Below are 15470 nucleotides of genomic sequence, written 5' to 3' on the forward strand. Positions count from 1 at the left end.
CACCAGTTTGTTCCTTTTAATGTGTGCAGCAGCTGTTGTTGTTGTTGTTGTTGTTTTTTGCAGATGTTGAAACTTCCACCTTCGTTGGGTTTCCCACAGCTGCAGGTTAAGCAGAAGTGCAGGAAACGGCTTCAAAATTCTTTAGCTTTAACCTCATCATCATCAGAGATACAGGTGACAAATGATGAAATATATTTGTTAGCAGGAATGCAGCTTATTGTGATGAAATAGGGAGTTCTTTGTTCTGGAGAGTCACCTGATTCTCCAGCAGAGGGCAGCAGCTACCAGCACAGGACTTCGTCTGGGACCATGAGGGTCCATGGTTTCTATTTTGAGCCACTGAGCAGCATAAGTGGCATTTTCCCCTTAAACCTACACATTTTCTTGTATTGGACACAACATGCATTTAAAAGAAGTATTAAAACTCTGTAGAGTAAACAGAAGTGACATTGCAGGGTACAGTGGTGCTAGTTTTAGAAATGATATCAATATAATGTATTGAGGAGAGATTTTTGATTTCAGAGGTGCAAATGAAGCTTGTTTTTGACCATGTGACTGTTCCAATGGAGCTGTTTTGTGTAACTGCTCCATTGGAATACGCTCAGAAAATGATTTTCAGTAAAACGCACCACAAACTTTCTCTCCCGACTTTAAAACTCGCTGGTTTGCAGCTCCGTCACTCAGCACGGAGGTGATGAATAGCCCTCCGAATGTCTTACACTTTCACCCCACTCAACCTTTTAACAATTAGGCCCTAACCGCTCAGCTGCTGTATATCACCATGTCCTCTACAAACCACAGGACAACACTCCACCTTAAAAATTAATAAGGCTGACAACGTACTTGTCGCTATTTCAATGCCCAGCATGTCCTTTGTGACTCATCGGTTCAGCTTTAAATCAGGCCAGGAGGAGCCTCGAGGGATTGTGTTCCTCTAAAGCTCCTTCAAAACACTTTATATGGAGCATCAATAACCAAACACTTTGTAATAACACTTATTGGCACGGCAGCATGAAATACTATTGATTGTTCAAATGAAAATCAGCAGGAGCACTGGCTGCTGCTGGGATTGTTGCCTCTGTGTGATTTTTGTCTATATTCTCTCTCCGGTATCAGCGAGGATGAAGGCAGAGCAGCGTGAGGCATCATGGGTTATACTTAATCCAGCCTTGCTCTTCTTTGGGATAATAACTTTTTTGCTCCATTCCAGGACTTGTCTGTCATCTTGACATGGCAATATCTCCCAACTCCACTGTTTCATAGTCAGTTTCATTTACTTCCAAATACCATTTCACACCCTGCTGGCTTTAACTAGGTATTATACAGCGTGTGGGGAGTGTGCTGCAGATTGAATCGTGACAGAGACAACAACGTTTCTGGTGAAAAATAAGTGAATATTGTAAGTGGCAGACTATATAAAATGATTTTTGCTCCATTTTCTTTGCATGAATTTTTGTGTTTGTCATCTTGGTCTCTTAAATTCATATGGGATTTGTCTACAGCAGATGAAATTTGCTTCCTTTATTTCATTTTTACTTTTTAAATTAATATTCGTATCAAAACAGAGAACAGTGAACACAGAACTCGTGCTCCCTCAAATCACAATTTGAAGTGAAAAGGTAGCTATTACGCTGTATATTACTGGTAACTGTTAGCACCATATCAGCACCAATACAGCTCATTATGTTACAGTTTGTATAAAAACCAAAGTGTGAAAATGACACGTAGCAGTTGTTATCGGGGTTATGTGCTGGATTGTTCCTCTGGCTGGAAGCAGGAACTTACAGGATGTTTCTAACAGGTTGTTTTCAGTCTTTATGCTAAGCTAAGCTAACCATCACCTGGCTCCAACCTCACATTGAACAGAGAAATATGAGAATGGTGTCAGTCTTCTCACCTAATTCTTTGCAAAAAAAGCAAATAAGCACATAAAGCACCTAAATGTCAGTTCCCTTAACATTTGTCTCTGTGGTTTTCCTCTATTCTTTTGCTGGCGAGTCATTCGTAATGGACATTAGGAAGTTGGTTGTATTGTGTTGGCTGTTGGCTAATGTCCTGTTTGTTTTTGTAACACCTAAACTAGTAGCACTCGTACGTGTACTTGCTGTTGACTAAGACTTTTGTGAGTTTTATTTGTATTGTGGCCACATATCGGCTTCGCAATGAAATCCTTTGTTCACCTGTTTTCTCTTTTGTGGACCCGACCGTGTTCTCCCATAGTCGTGAAATTCAAAATCAAAAGACGCCGTTTGTTTGTTACACAGAGCAACTCATCAACAACAAAAGCTGGTTGAACTAAAAAAAAAAAAAAAGAATTTGTTCACAGATGTTATTGCGCAATTTTCCTTTAGTCTGTTTTGGACAACAATGAAATCAAGAGACAGGAATGTTTTGTCGTGTATTTATTCTTCTCCAGTAATTGCCCTGCTAACGCCCACAGGGGCCTCCATATGGAGAGCTTGCCCACGGATGTGTGTGCCGCGATGCCAGTAGGTGGTCCTGCCCATGGCTTGGTGGGTGAGCATGGTGTAGTCCCTGCTGCCACTGCCGCTGACATATCAGAGCTGTTTATTAAGAGGATGACAACTCTATCAAGCCCCATAAGCGGGCCCTCGTGCACAGGAGTTCTTTTGTTACTTTCAGGGAGGGTGTCATCAATCTTGCTGCCATGCTACTCTCTTGAGCTGTTGATGGCAAACACGATTCCTCCCTTTCTGCCTGGCCTCTCCCGCCTCGCAGCCTGGAATCAGGCGTGGTGAGGGGGATCGGGGAGATAGGAGGACTTTCCCCGAGAGTGCCTTTTCTTGACAGGCGACAGAGCGGACCGTTTGGACACCAGGGGTGGATATATGGGACCATGTAATGAAAAGACGTTGACAGGACCTGCTTGCTCTGTAATGAAGGTCCTCTGGAGCTGTGAATGGATACACACATCTTTCACGCTTTTGTCTTCCTGCGTTTCCCACAGAATCTATCTCATCCGTTTTAACCAAAGAGGAAGGTGTAAGAGAAGCATCCCAGACAACAGCTCTCAGTGTTAAACATTTACATGCGATGACGTGGTGTGAATTTTTAATGAAACAGCAACTAAGTTGATTTACACCCATGATTTGTAGCTAAATCCCCCCTGCATCAGCCCATGAAGGTGCAGTTGAATGATCAGCCTCTTTCCTCCCTCTGTCAGTGCTACTCAAGACTCAGTGTAGCTCACAGAGATGGACTATGATGTATGTACTCCACTTTAGCATTGGCTGAGGTCACAGACTCCATAAATGTCTTAGACAAGTCTGATATTTTAATCTCTTTTTAGTGAGGGGATGTTGGGCCTTTGCCCAATCAATGCAGAGGGCAATAGCCTTGCCAAGATATCTCATTGTAGCTTTTCATTGTTCTGTCTGGAAGCTGAAATGTCAGCCAGGATAGCATTGCTCAAAATGAAGCTGAAATACGCCTGTCTGTGGTCAAAAACATAATTTTTTATGATCTGGAAGCTTCTGACAATAATAAATGCAGAAACTGGCAGTAGCAGTCTGAAGATGACTCTTATCTGAGAAAGATGGGTCAGACTGACATCTGAAATTTCCTTTTTTATTCTCAAATCAAGTCCAATCTGTTTAATTCATCAGTCAACAATAGCCCAAAAAGCTAGAGCGCGAGGGGGATGTGCTGCTGCCTTTGTAAGCACACACAGCCAAAAATATCAAGACACTCTCTCACATTAACATTGCTAATTTGTTTGCCAATGGTTTCCAAGGCGCTGAATAATTGGCTGTGAGATATTGTTTGTTCAGGTGTTCCGCATAATTGAATTCTGTATTGAAAATACTGTGGATGAATGTTGGGGAAATACTGAAAAGAATCATGTACTTTGTGATACGTTTTCTTTGAAATGGAGCTCTTGGTGTAGATTAATTCTCATCCCAATAGCGACTAGTGATGATTGCGGCACATTAATTATCTGGCTAATGTATAAAGCACACACGTTTTGAATTTTAAAACAACTTAACTCATGTTCACCCGTTTCCAATTAATGTCCTCTTGTTGGATTTCTTTTTGTGGACCCTACTAGAGATGATATGGTTTCTTTGCACATGATGACCTTTTGAAACTCACAGATTGATTTCATGCATCCATTATTCCACTGAAATGCTGCTTTTGTCAGCGCTCCACTTTGAGCTGCATGCTGATAAGCCCGTTAATGTGTGTTGTTCCTCAGTCCATATGCACATGTGGAAGTGATATAGTGTCCAGCTGGACACATGTGTTGACAGAGCTGGATGATGTATTTGATCATAGTTAGCTGTGAGGAGGGTCTTGGTTGGGTTTGATTCAGCTGCCCAACGCTAACCTAATGCCTCAGCTCAATCAGTCACCTTGTCCTCCCCTTGACTCCTCACCCCGTGATCCTTCCCTCCCACCCCAAAGGACTCAAGAAAAACAACCCAAGTGCTCAAGACCCTCCCTTTGCTCAAACCTGTCTCAACTGAAATAAATTAGATATGAAATCAATGCTGGTTCCTGTTTTTTCAGGGTCGTATGTCTTTTCACATCAGTGTAGCACAAAAACACTGGGCCCTTCGCCTATTAATACTCCCATTATGCTTGTACAAATAACTAATTCAACATGGAAGCAATAAAAAAAATATGATTTTATTTTTAATTGTACTTTTTTAATCTGTTAATCATGAGTCTGATAATAATGTAACACAGCTAGCTGGCCCTAAAGTTGATAAAACTCAAGAAGACGTTGCAGCTTATTGCCTTATTTGTTGTAAAATATTCTCAATGTCTATGATTTTACAGTGCTCTGCATTATACCCTTCTGTTCACTATAAACATCTTGTTTAATTTCCAAATCTGTGTCATCTGGTTTCTTCAGTGTTATTAGAGCTTCTGTTTATCAGCCTGACATTGTGTTTGTGTGTGTGTGTGTTTGTGTGTGTGTGTGACTCTCTGGTCTGATAATCAGTGACAGAGATGTTACAGGAGTGTGACAGAGTTCTATTTGCCATAACTGACATCTTCATCCCATCACTTTCCTTGTTTTGTTTTTTTCTTGCAACTTACCAAGTGCTGGCATCTGTGGTGTTTCCAGGCGGATACACTGCAGTGGACTGGGAATTCTGGAGGATTCAGACAAGGCCACAGCAGCTCAGGCAGGTGGAGAGAAGGAAGAGCTGTGCACACAAGCAGGACAGGAAGAAAGGAGAGGGTAAGAAAGAGCTAGAGGGAGAGAGGGGGAAAAACTCACTTGCTTCTCTGAGTTTTATACCTGAAATGTTTAGCAGACATGTTGTCAGAATCAGAGGTCAGAGGTGGTCGTATGAACGGGCTTTATTCGCTAATCATAAGTGAAAAAGAGACGGAAAGCACCTTGTGAAAGCTTGTGATGCAGAAACACACTATAAAGCACGACATGCAGTTTATGCTGAATCAAAGCATGAAACATTGTTGGATATGTGGTCAATTTACACAATACTTTCTATAAATGAAAGCATATTTACTTTCTCAGCTAAGATGCCCAATTTCATTTTTGGAACAGCTTTGGAATTGAATTTACACTTGAAATAATAATCTAAAGGCAAAATACTTCATGATTTATAGATATTATGATTGGCATTTCAAGATATAAAGAACAAGAAAATATAATAATTTAATGTACGTGACATTTGCAAACATTGCAAATGCCAAATTTATAACTGGTCCGTTGTAAACTTCTGAGTATCAAGCACATTAGACTGATATAAAAAACACACTGCCATCAACACCATGTTGGGACACTAAATAGAGGCCAGATTTTGTAATTCAGTGATCTGAATTTACAGTTTTCCAATCAACACCCACTTAAGCTACTGACAGAACCATGTAAACTCTTGATTTTTACACCACAGCTTTGAGCTTTTCTCTCTTCACCACACTCATTTGTACTTTCACAATTTATGTCTAAAAATCAGAAACGCAGTCCATGTTGCTGAATCCATGATACTGAATTACGTTTGTGGTTATCAGAGCAGTTGGCAATGTGAGACATCCATCATTAATAAACAAGACCAGCTCTTGTTAACAGACTGATGACAGCTATGTTCTTCCAAAATGTCAAATTTTCATGAAATTAATGCATTTATTTAGGTATTCCAATGGTATTTAACATGTAGCCAAATGAGAAGGAGCAGCTTCTCAGGCCACAAAGGGAAAATAACTCAAAACATCTGTACACTTATTCTCATTGCATCATTCACTATCTAAGCTTTCTATCACATTGGCTCATGAAGGTCTATGTGAATGAAAACTGGCTATTTTTTCTGCATCCAGCACCTTTCCCTTTGTGGTGATGTGCAGTAGTTTTGAGAGCACATGAGAGCATTTAATCTCTATTTTTAAACCGAAAACGTACAAATAATATAATTTAAACTTAACTTAAATACGGGATGCACTGGTGATGGGTGATTTCACTGACCAGTGATGTCTGAAAGGAGAAAATGGAAATGTTTGACTTACTCCCAATAATAACTGGGTCTACAGCAGGTCTGCTACAAAGTATAGCATGCTTTAACTCACTGACGGAATGTGCAGTGTTAAGGTAACAAGACGTCCACTGATATTTAAAGCATAACGGTAGACTTACTCTGAACTTGGAACTGTGCATAATGCTTCAGTCTTTTTTGGAGAGACTCTACCCTTTGCATTATTGCATTTCTTTACACAGATCCTGTGTGCAGCTGACTTGTTTGTAATGAGATTCTCTATGTGTAATTGAATGGGTGCTTTAAGTTTACAGTGTTTGTGTCACCAAGTAAAAAGGGTGTTGTGTTTCGCAGGGCAGTTTGCAGAGGCTTTTCAGTTGCCGGTGGCCCATGATGCCTGACCCCTCCCTTTCTTTGTCACCGCTGGCGCTGTACTCTGTTTTCTCCCATCTCCATGGCAACCAGCGCTGCATGCTATTGTGTTGATGTTTGTCCACAGCTAAGGTGTCGCCTATGTGTTTAATGGACCTCCCAGTCCGCTTCAGTGTCCGCTTCAGAGTCCCCCAGCAAAGCTAAGCGGCTGAGCCCTGCCACTGTTTGTCCCTGGGTGTCAGTGAGTCGAGGCAGGGTGGGGAAGAGATAGGGCTGATAATGGCTGCTTTGTTCCTTTGCTAGATGTGTTGAAGCTGTGCTCCTGTGGACCAGGAGACGCCTGGTCAAACAGAGACACACAAAGGCTCTGGAAACGGCTGGCTGTGGCCCATTCTCCACAGTCTGCCATGCTGCCAACATACACCACCTTCAGCAGCCATGCTGAATTACTACCCTCACAACCTTTCACACATATAAAAGCACTCTTTCACTCAGTGGGAACACTGACATTTGCTTTTTGTTGGATACAAAGGATTTTTTAATACAAAGTTTTTTTTTAGGTGATTACACCAAGGCCATATACACCATTAGAATCAGTAAGGGGCCTCCCTTTTGAAGGACATTCAGTTTATTCACTCGTAAAAGCCACACAGGCATTACTTGATTCAGCTGAACTGAAGTCAAGATTGATGCTTTTCCACTGCCTTTGATATGTAAGTGGTGCGTTCTGCTTTTAAGATATTATTTTGAGGAGAAGTTACTCAACATTATTGAGCTTTTAACATTGTGCAGAAAGGATACATGGCAGCACAGAGAATAGTCATGTTTTGTAGTTTTGAGGACTTAATGGCAAATTTGGCAATCAATAACGGTGAAAACCTTTGGAATGCCAAGAAATAATCTCTAGAGCTAATTTGCCACATATTCTCATCTACCGGCTGGTGTTTTAACCTCTTTAGCATAGCCCCTCGAGGAAATGGGGGATATGATTAGGAATTCGTTAGTGGGCTTCTATTTTTATGCTGATGACACACTTTCTTCTCCCGAGCTCTCAGTGTTGCTGGCTCTTGACTTTCTCACTGTCTTTTCAGAACTAGATCAGCTGTTTACCGCCATGTAGGAACGTGACATGAAGTTCACTGACTAAAGCAGCTGCAAGCAGAAGAGGTCTGATATCAGTCAGAAAAAAAACTCCTCTGTCATCTGAAATCCATTCACAGGCTTCTTTACATCCCCTCTTTTTTAAAAGCAGCTCAAAAGGTGTTTTTTGTTGCTGCTCCATTTATGTTTCATCACTTGGACCTGCAGCTGTGCCACCTGCGTCAACTATTGACTGTGAGATACAAAAAGGATGTACAAAACCAATAAAGGGTGCCATACAATTTTGTTGAAATCCGGCATTTGTGTTCATCCCATCATGTTTGGAGCAGATTACAGTGTGTCCACACATCCCCGCTCCCCAGGGTGCCTTCTCTGTGGTTCAGGTATTGTGACCAGGCAGGCGGGCTGGTGGCCCTGGGCCCTGGGCGCTTTGGAGAAGAGAGGACAGTGGCTGCATTTGTTTCCCACTGAAAAGGATTACAGGTCCTGACGGCCATGATTAATCACCCAGAGGCAGACATCTGAATACGGCCAGGGAAAGGTTCAACTTTTTAATTCATCCCACACACAATCTATTCAAACCAGCTGTTGGCGCTCCTTTCCCTCATCTCCCTGCTCTTTCTTCTCAGTGACCATTGCCTTCTACTGTCTTTCTCTCCCCATTTATGGCTCACATAATTATCTGGGGACGCGGAGTTGTTGTAATTGTGGGGGTGCTTGGGCGACGCTCTGCACTCTATTTTTATTGGAGATGGGTTCCTTTCTTCTTTGTCGGAGAATAGTTAATTGACTTTGTTAATGCATTTGGGGATCAGTGATTTCTCAACAACAAATGACCTTTATGGAGCTCAGCGTCAAATATTGTTTATTGTGTGTGTGTGTGTGTGTGTGTGTGTGTGCGTGCGCCTAAGCAAGTGAGTAAGCCTGTGTGTTGCATTTGTGCCTGCATGTGTGTGTTTGTGTATGTGCGTTTGTGTGCTGATCCATTGTGACCTTTTCTTGTGTCAGGTGTGTTTGTGCAGAGGCAGAGAAATATTTCCCTCAAAGCTTCTTTTCCAAAACACTTCAAATTCATAAACATTTCCATGCCGCTACTCTACACTGACAGACAGCTGAATTCCTGTGTTCTGAATAAATTTCACATCTCACCATGTTCATATCCACTCATATGAGCAGGCCTTCTCATTAAGACTCAGCAGGTTATATGATGGTATTGCTGGAATCCCTGGAGCAAAATGAACAGGGACAGCTACACTGCTTAATGCAAGGTAGCCTAGCAACAGATAGTGGGATGGCGGTGGAAACATACCCTCATATTTATGTTTACATGAGAGAATGATTTGTCTGTCAGGCTGATGGATCCTAATGTTCTCCTCTCCCCGGGGCTTTTCTTGTGCCGCACGCAGGCCTGACACTTACCCTGAAGGACAGGCACCACCTTCCCCAACACGCATGAATACTTAATACTGTTAGACTGCATTTATGCAAAGAATGGAAATGGCACTAGACGAGGAGAGGAGGGCCAAAATGCATCAAAAGCATGACACAGAATGCATCACGAGCATGGCGGGAATGACGGCAGACATTAGGAAAGACACAGCCGCCTGTTGTTTCTTTTCTGCATTTTGTTCCTCATAGCAGCACGCAACTAATCAGATTGTACTTTGGTAGAAAGCAGTAGTTTCGTGTGCATGGTGACCGTTGACAACTGTGACAAAATAAACGCAAGTCACTTCCAGTAAGTACGGTACATGAGCTATATGACTTGATAGAGTCTGTCTTTACTGTATGTCCAGCTTCTCCGGGGACAGACTACATCAACTCAATTAGCCTGGCACAGCCTGAGTATCAGCACCATAGATTAGATTTCACTCTGCCTTGTTTACCAGAGAGCGGCCCGCAGAATAATATCTATACAATTTGTGCTTTCAGAAAAATGATGATGGTATCATAGCAGGGAGCGGCAGATATAAGCTTCTCCCGTGTTGTCGTATAGGCTAACTGGCAGGGAGAGATATAAAAAAGCCTTTTGTCGGGAGATAGGCATATCCCTGTACATCTTGGGAACTTGTTTCCATAGTTACATCAATGTTGTTGAAGTGAGAAGATCAGGTATTCCAGTGAGTGATCCTTTACATGAGCTTTGCTCCTCTCCTATTGATTTTCATCCCACGTTGAAAAAAACAGCCCACTGCAAACTGTCTCAGAGATATTGTTGAAGTAATGAAAGGGCGAAATGTGTCGGAAATGTGCTGGACAAGAAAAGAAAAGAAAATAAAAGCCTCTCAGAAAGCACAGAGATTTTGAGGTGTCATGTCTAGCTCCTCTGGGGGTCAGGTAATGCTGTCAGAACCACAAAGCATGACAGCGGCTGAGACTACAAACTAATCGCTGTCTCTAACAGTCAATGATTGCCCTGTTGTTAGCCACATGCTTATGTGTTCGTATGAAATCTCCACAACAGCGTGCTGCTTGCTGTAATGCTAATGGCTCTGAAAAGAGAGTTAATCACTGCTGCGTGGTTAGCCACATGCTTGCCTCTTGCAGCATGGTTGGTGTGTTTCAGGGGTTAGCAAAACACTGGCGTAACACATCATCGCTCTTTATGAGGCTGGGGCCTGAAAGAGAGAGAGGGGGCCCACAGACGATGCTAAAAAGACGGTAATGACAGCCATTCACCGCAATCCAATTATGCAAAAGGGAGTCTAAACAATTCCATCATCCCCTAAATTAGATTGTCCTAACGAGATAAAGGCACCAATTAATCCTGAATTAATTTCTACAGCTCATTTTCCCCAGAAAACACTCTAATATGCAAATGCCAATGAGAGACAGAGAGACATCCTTCTGCAGGGCCTTACAACACCTCTGCTTGTTTGCTTTTCTCTTTGAGTGACTTTATGAACTCGAACACATATTATGAAGATAAAATTAAGAAATATAAGGCATTGGATAATTCAGGTGTAGCACTGAAGAAAAACTCTTTAAAAGTTATGGCAAATTTCACTGGATCTAATGTTTAGAGTTCTGTGACTGGCATTGTTTTATTGACATGAGACAGTGCAGTTCAGTGAACTATTTATAGTGCTGCTGCTAATGTAACATAAAACAAATAGAAGCCAAAACAAGTTAAGACATCTAATTTGACGTCTGGGTTTAGCTGATTAAATGTAGGGAGCTCAAAAGATTCAAATGTTTCTGGTATGACAGCGTAATAGTGATGGTGTCTGTTCATAGAAATAAAGATGTAGTCCTTTTTCGTCCGTGTTTGATCTGCTTTTGTTCTTAGGCTGCAAACTCCACGTTGCCACTGTCCTGTGAAAACCACAAATCTCTAGAATGAATTATGTGTCTTTGTGGGCGTTTTGTGTTTGTGATCAATTTGAATCCCTTTGTGGTCATTTTGCATCCTCTTGTGATCATTTTGGGTCTCTTTGCAATTATTTATATCTCTTTGTTTTAGTTAGATTGATTTACCGACAAGAATTGCTAACAGTTCACTTGCCTGTGCCTGGTAAACCATCTATGGGGACAATATATTATTCAGATAATGAACTGCTTTTAGATTGGTTTGCTTTGTGACAGAGATGGGAGAATACTTAATCTTTCAGTTTATCTGAAATATTCATCATCTCCAGATTGATGACACACGGTTTTTCATTGGACAGCGATGATTTGATCATGGTTAAAGTCTTTCCTGTTGATAGTGAACCACTGAACCAATGCTGAGGTTCCTGTTAGCCACAGACTGACTAGAGGTTGTACACTAGCTTGTAAATATCTGCTCGCTCTGAAAACAAAGCAATTAAACATTTTGTTCATCATAATCATCATTATCATTTTCACACTCCTAATTGTCTCGCTGCCAGCTGTCTCGAGTTGTTATAATTGAGTGATCTGACGCATTTTCTCAATAGAGCCTGAGATGCAGCCTCCACCTCTGCTGCAAATATATGTCTACAGAAATGGCTGCTCAAACTTTATGTCAAACTTTGAATTTCATTGTTAATAATTCATGATTCATGGTTGAATGGCTTTTTAGGATAAATCCAAACCCTCCTTCATACCAAAATTAATAAAAATGTAGAAATGCCCCTTTAAGATATATTCTATCATGGAGGATGTCTTTATGAACCTGGTTTGGGCCTTGAAGCACAGTATTTCATCGATCGCCAGTGAGCTACTACCACCTGTGCACCCCCCAGTGATGACAGAAACAACCAGGCTGTCAGTTGCCAGGCAATATTCACAACCACTGGCGCACATCAGCTAATTACCAGCAGAAATCACGTATTGACAGATGGGCCCATGCATATTGATCGGCCAGCACAGCCACGTTCTAAATAACCAAATGCTAATGAATCATTTCCCATTTGGGAGAGAAAAGGAAAAAAGCATTAGTCTTCTGCTTGACATCATACCTGTACTGCACATAGCCCATGACGGGAGTACACACAAATCACAGAAAACTCTCCCAAGACTAGATTGTATATGCACCACCAACCTCTCTGTCTCACTCTTTTCCTTTCTGTCTGTCTTATCTGTCTCTCTCACCATCTTTCTCACCTCTGCCATCCCTCTCTCCGCGCTGTGTGGCAGTTATTTTTCATCGCGGTGAGCTGGCCGAGGCAGTAAATACCCCACTCCTCAGACTGCGGACCCAGGGTGACCCTGCAACCTCCGTGCCTCTGATGCCTCTCCCAAGGTCTCTCATTCCAAGGCCCCTGTGATGCAGCGCTCTGGTTGCAGCGCAGACCCTGTAATTCACCAGCCTGCTAGATCGCCTGCCAGGAGCTATTGATTTTTGTTTCCCCAATCTCCAGGAGAGAGGGAAAGAAAAGATTAAAAACACTTTGTCAGTTTGGTAGGGAATAAGAATTCTGCGCAGGGGGATACCTAGGAGGGCACGGGGTCAGGGCTGAGGTACTGTACGTCTTTATGGCTTTAACTATTTCCACACCACGGACATCTCTGTCTGTGGCTCTCGCCCTCTTGTTGTCTTCCTCTCTGTGCAGGGAAAAATTCAAGAGAGGAAGCAGAGACTTTGCAGGTGTTGTTGCTCAGGGATGACCTTTGCTGCTCCGCTTTACACTGTGCTGTCTGACATGAGTGTCAGTAACTGTGTTTAAATGCACACACAAAAAACTGAAACTGAACTCAAATAAATCATGTGCATGTGTCGCATAAGTCTGATTACTCTAAAACTCCAGTTTACTTGTGGGGTCAGTAATCTGCTTTCCTCCCACACCCTTAAAGAGGGACATTATATAAGTGACGATTTACGTAGGAATGAAATGGATATGAAGCCTACAACTTTCATGAAGGCTGAAATCTCAAGCCAATATTATGGCTTGTAATAGCAAACTCAAACCATCTCCATCTGAATTTGTGCCTCCTCAGTCATATTCACATTTCTGTCTTTCCACTTACTGTAAAAGTAATTGTGAACATACTGTAGGATTAGCTAACATCCCGCCAACATTACCAAGCTGTTTCCCCTTGCTTTCTCTCATTAGGAGTTAAAGGTTCTCAGAACGTTAATATAGCGTTAAGCAGCTATAGTCTGTAAAGATACAAGTAATGACGACCTGAGCAGAGAATGAAGTCATACTCTATCTGTGCATAACATGCGTGTCCATGTTAGTGCATGTGAGTCTGTGGATCATTCTGTGAGCGAACCCTTAACGCAGTGAAACAGAACCAAAAAACAAGCAAAGAGCCAATGCTCAGCGACAGACTCAGCTAAGCAACTGAGCTAACTCAGTCACTGCTAAAATATCATAAAGAGAACCTTTAACTGGCATCGGCTAACACAGGCATGTCTGGCAAATGAGCCATTTCCATGACTTCTTAGCAAACTCTGTCCTCTGGTGATGCAGCTGAAAGTTTCAGAAAAAGCTACTGAGTGGAACGTGCGTTGATAAAGCTTTGTCAAATACCTGGCATGACTTTAAGGTACCTAACTTGGCTAACATTACGTTCTAGGTTTCCTATACAGTGCTATACTTTTCTTTCTTGTGAAGATAGTTTGTTTATTTTTGTAAAAATAATTGTTCTATAAAGCAATGACTTTGCAGCAATATGGCTCCTGTTAGCGTTACATTATTTGATATTATATTATAAACTGTTATCACTGATACATTGCTGTGATAGCAACAATCAGCTATTACTGTTGGATAGTTTATTCAATTACAATGCATTATGTATTTAAAAGGTGATTGAATAATTTGTAAGTAAAATCTTAGAAAACATCAGCCAAGGAACTAGTAACTATAGCTGTCAAATGAATGTAGTGGAGCAGTATGAAGTAGCATCAAATGGAGAAAAGTACCTCAAAAATGTACTGAAACACAGTAATTAAGAATATGTACTTTCAAGCACTACCTGCCCATGTGTCCTTGAAACCCAACCTACGTTTGTTTATTAGTTGCAATAATGTGGATGAAAAAGGTAGAAACTCGCCCACCTTTACTACCTAATTAGATGACTGCCGTAAAAGGTCAGATTATTGCTCTACATGTTAATGCACTGCCTGTGTGTGAGTTGACTTTTTCAAGTTTTTTTGACTTCTGTTCCTTCTCACGAGATGAGCGAGATGATAAATTGAAAACCTTTGTGTTCTCAGTTCCCCAGTTTTTCATTTGAGTCATTTGGGAAAACCCAGGCACAAGAACACGCTGCCATGCAGTCAAATACACTCATGCTAATGCTAATGTGATGCCAATGCATTACCCCATCAGATTGTGTTACGCATGGACAGCTCTTATCATTTCAACCTAACTTTCAACTAAATGTGGAGAATGTTTTCCCCCTGACATTAGGGTTTGGTAATGGTGCCTTTCAGGGCCACTCTATTTTCTGAAATGAAATATTCATTCATTGGCGAGGACGGTCTTAGAGGAAGTCTGTCTGAAATATGAATTCATGGTTCCAGCAGACATTTCTTCAATATTTGATGGGTCATCATAGCTCTGTGTCTAATACTGCACAGTTCCTCCAAATATTCATTCTCTCTCTGTTTTGCTTTTGATTCCAAATCAGACCTGACTTATGTGCAGAGAGAACACCTTCTAGGATATTTCTGGCGCATATTTTGGTGAAATTTTAAATATAAATCCTTCTTCAAATTTTCCTTTTGCTTTGGTGACAGTGTTTTTTTTCTCTCTCTCAACAGGTTAACATCTCTTGAAGTCCAATCCATTGTGTGAGACCATCAGCCAGTGCACACTAAATCAGCTTGATTGCATGCCAACAAGGAGATAAAAGGCTCGGAGGTGGGTACAGTAATCCAAAGAGAGCGGGTGGTCTGCTTGAAGGCATATCGTTTTATTCCCTCATGCATATTCACTTCTAAGCCTCTGAGTATGCAGATTAGTCTCGTCTGAACAGTGGACTCTCCAATCACATCCTACTTTTGCTTTCTCTTTTTTCTTTCTCTTTAACTGCACCCTGCTGTGCGTGAGTGCCGACACAATGACTGTAACGTGCATGCATGTGTGTGATTGCAAGTACGTGTGTAGGGGGGATTTTTTT

This window comes from Pempheris klunzingeri, chromosome 15, assembly GCF_042242105.1.
Source record: "Pempheris klunzingeri isolate RE-2024b chromosome 15, fPemKlu1.hap1, whole genome shotgun sequence".
In the NCBI taxonomy this organism is placed as follows: Eukaryota; Metazoa; Chordata; class Actinopteri; order Acropomatiformes; family Pempheridae; genus Pempheris; species Pempheris klunzingeri.